We start from the raw sequence: 3823 nt of genomic DNA on the forward strand, positions 1-3823 counted from the left end.
GGGGGCTTTCTGGTAAAAACAGGAAAGCCTGCTAGACAAATTCTAAAACAGCTGTAACACAAAGAGTGTGAGTTTTTATAGTGGTAACCACACATGGATTTTACCCTCATGAAATTGTAATTGTCAGCAAACAGTCATGTGCGTTTAGGATTTGTTTTATTGGTGCCATCCAGGGCCCAGTCCCACTGGATTGGCCTTGGGTTATATGGCTGATGGTCTATTTCAGCAGCAATGTACAGGGCTGTCTAATTTCCTATGCTGCTTCCCATCTATCCTCCTATGCCAGTCACCAAATTAATAGTCTCCTCTACTCCAATCCCACTGGACCTCCTGGCCTCTGGCAACAAGATGAGGAAACTCAGGCACAAAAATGTTTAAGCAATGTTCTAAAATTTACACACTGATTAAGAGAGCAATATTCAAAACACTTAAAACTAGCAAGATGTTGCTAGGAAACAGAATAGACACACACACATACACACAGCAAAAAGAAAAAAGCCTGACCAATCAGAACAGACACCAGTATGTTCTAACCAGTCAGAACAGAGGCCAGCTGTGAATGACCAGTATGGTTTCGCTACCAAGAACAGGCTTTATTCCGGGAGCCTGGCAGCCTCTATTCTTGAATGCATCCCCCTATACTGTCTCATCACTAGACTTCACAGCAGAGAAGCCTGATAGCCAATTTCAAGCTCTCCTGTGCCATTGAGGAATCTCTTCCTGTTCCTCCTAAGCCTTCAGCAAAGCTGAAATAAATGACTCACCACAGGTTGAAAGGTTGATACTCACCTCTTTGTATAGCAGAGTCATGAAGGTGAGAGGGAAGAGTGAAGCTGGGTACACATTGAAAAGATGCAGTGTTACGGGCATTTAGGGTAATCCGCCACCTGGAGAAAAGTTATGAGACGGCAAGACCAATCCACGAAGCAACCGGGAACCACCATTTATACAAGGAGTCACAGTGATTCAGCATTCCCAAGAGCTTGAGAAATCTTTGTTAGGGAAATAGATTTCCGGCAAATATATAGAATGTGGTTTCAAGATATTACCATTATTATTATGTTATTAAAGGAATGGGTGAGCCTGGAAGAGTAAAATGTTAGGAATGCTTAGCACACACACATTGAAAAGACTGGGGAAGGTTTAAGAACATCATCTTCAGAGTCAGACAGACCTCTAGGTGTGGCTCTGACATTTACAAATTAAGCGACCCAAATCAAGCCTCCTCCCATAAATCTCCTTAATCTGTGCAATGGGTATAATAGTGGTATCTACTCCCATAGGCTAGCTGTGAGGGCTAACAAGAATAACATGTGTGTCCAGTGGCTGGGCAGAGTGAATGGAATGTTCAGTCAATGTTGGGCACTGCTGCACAGAGCAATGACATCACTACCATCATCATCATCATCATGATCTCTGAAGCATTCTTAAGTGCCTAAAAATGTACTCATAAAATGAACCTTGCAGCAAGGTGGCCAAAAAGAAGCTTCCAGTGATCATCCCCTTGGCAGGAACACCAAATTGAACAACTATCCACACAAAAAAGGACCTTCATAAGAACCAAAAATCAGGTGAGCAATCATATGTTAAGGAAATCACATCATGTTAAGGAAAGAGGGACTGAAGACGGTAGGAAAGACATTCTTGAATCACTTATACCACCCACCCCCATCTGCTGGCAGCAGCTGCTTGGTGCAGAGAATCTGTGCTTGGGGGAGGACAGTGCAGTGATTATGGGACGTTGCTTTGGCACTCATTGCTGCCCTGTCACAGCAAAAAGAAACAAGGGGCAGAACTCTGCTAGTGCCCACAGGGGAGCATTTAGACTAGCCCTAGGCAGAGGCAAATCATCTATCCCAGTGGTAGGAACCTGAGCTCCAGCAAACCCTGCCACCCTGGGCTAAAGTGCCCTGGGGTTCTAAATAAACTTGCAGTGCAGGCCACAGGGACTGCAATTCCTGGGCAAGTCCTCCTGCTGTGCAGGGCTTGGAGCCAGTGAACGTGGGATGCACATAACCTAGTGAGACACCAGCTGGGGCAGCCAAGGTAGTGCTTCTATCACCCCTCCCCCAGCCCCAGTAGCACAGCTCACAGATTCAAGAGGGATCCTTCCCCTTGCTTGAGGAGAGGGGAGAGTAAAGAGGACTTCATCTTGCCAGTTGGATACCAGCTCAGCCACAGTCCAGTAGGACACCAGGCAGAGTCCTGAGGCCCCCATTCCAGGCCCTAACCCCCGGACAACATTTCTAGACACACCCTGGGCCAGAAGGGAACCCACTACCTTGAATGCAAGGACTCAGTTCTGGCAGAATTCATCACCTGCTGGCTACAGAGCCCTTGGGCCCTGAGTAATCAGCAATGGTAGCCAGACAGGACTCTTCACAGGCCTGGGGGGAGACTCAGAGCCATTCTGGCTTCAGGTGAAACCCAGCTCATTCCCAACTGTGGTAGCCACAGGGAGAGACCCCTTCTGCTTCAGGAAAGGAGGGGGAAATGTAAAAGTGACTTTGTCTTGAAGCTTAAGTACCAGCTCAGCCACAGGAGAATAGAGCACCAAGTAGGTGCTTCTAGGCCCCAGTTCCAGGCCTTGGCTCCTGGGTAGCACTTACGGACCTGCCTTGGGCCAGAGGGGAACCCACTGAACTGAAAGGAGAGACTCAGGACTGGCAGCATTCACCACAAGCTGCCTAAAGAACCCTTGGGCCGACCAGGCATGTTGGCTCACACCTATAATCCCAGCACTATGGGAGGCTGAGGCAGGAGAATTGCTTGAACGCGGGAGGTGGAGGCTGCAGTGAGCCAAGATCACGCCACTACCCTCCAGCCTAGGTGACAGAGCAAGACTCCATCTCAAAAAAAAAAAAAGAACCCTTGGGCCTTGAGTGAACATTGGTGGTAGCCAGGCAGTACTTGCCATGGGTCGGGGGAGGCGGCAGCCATGGGGAGAGACACCTCTGCTTGAGGAAAGGGAAGGGAAGAGTGAGAAGGACTTTATCCTGTGGCTTGGTTAATACCTCAGCTGCAGTAAAATAGAGTACCAGGTAGATTCCTCAGGTTCCCAACTCCAGGCCTGGCTCTTAGATAGCACCTCTGGATCCACCTGGGGCCGAGGGGAACTCGCCACCTTGAAGGGAAGAACACAAGCCTTGCTGGATTTGCCATATTCTGATTGTAGAGCCCTTGGGCCTTGAAGAACAGAGGCAGTAGCCAGGCAGTGGTCACTGCAGGCCTTGGGCAAGACCCAGTGCTGTGCTGGCTTTGAGTCTGACCCAGCACAGCCCCAGTGGTGGTGGACACAGGGGCGCTTGTATCATACCTCCCCCATCTCCAGGCAACTCAGCACAGAGAAAAAGACTCCATTTTTTTGGAGGAAGGTAAGAGAAGAGAACAAGAATGTCTGCCTAGTAATCCAGGGAATTCTCCCGGATCTTACCCAAGACCACCAAGGTGTACCTCAATTAGTCTGCAAGAGCCATAGCATTACTGAGTGTGGACTGCACACTAAAGCAGATAAGGCTGCAGTGACCAAAGACTTGGATCACAACACCCAAGACCCTTCACATACCTGGAAAGCCTTCTGAAGAAGGATGGGTACAAATAAGCCCAGACTGTGAAGACTACAATACATACCTCACTCTTCAATGCCCAAACATTAATGAACATCTACAGGCATCAAGATCATCCAGGAAAACATGACTTTACCAAATGAACTAAATAAGACACAAGTGACTAATCCCAGAGACACAGAGATGTGTGACCTTTTAGATAGAGAATTCAAAAGAGTCGTTTTGAGGAAGCTCAACTAAATCCAAGATAACACAGA

At 48.1% G+C, this 3823-nt stretch overlaps 1 non-coding gene across 1 annotated transcript; it reads right to left on the reverse strand.

Annotated features, from left to right (window-relative positions):
* LOC129035943 (U7 small nuclear RNA) lies at positions 1-62 on the reverse strand. The gene has a single exon (XR_008502423.1). It is a non-coding gene; the product is annotated as a U7 small nuclear RNA (small nuclear RNA).
* Positions 63-3823: the final 3761 nt, after the last annotated feature.

Source organism: Pongo pygmaeus, chromosome 3 (genome assembly GCF_028885625.2).
Source record: "Pongo pygmaeus isolate AG05252 chromosome 3, NHGRI_mPonPyg2-v2.0_pri, whole genome shotgun sequence".
NCBI lineage: Eukaryota > Metazoa > Chordata > Mammalia > Primates > Hominidae > Pongo > Pongo pygmaeus.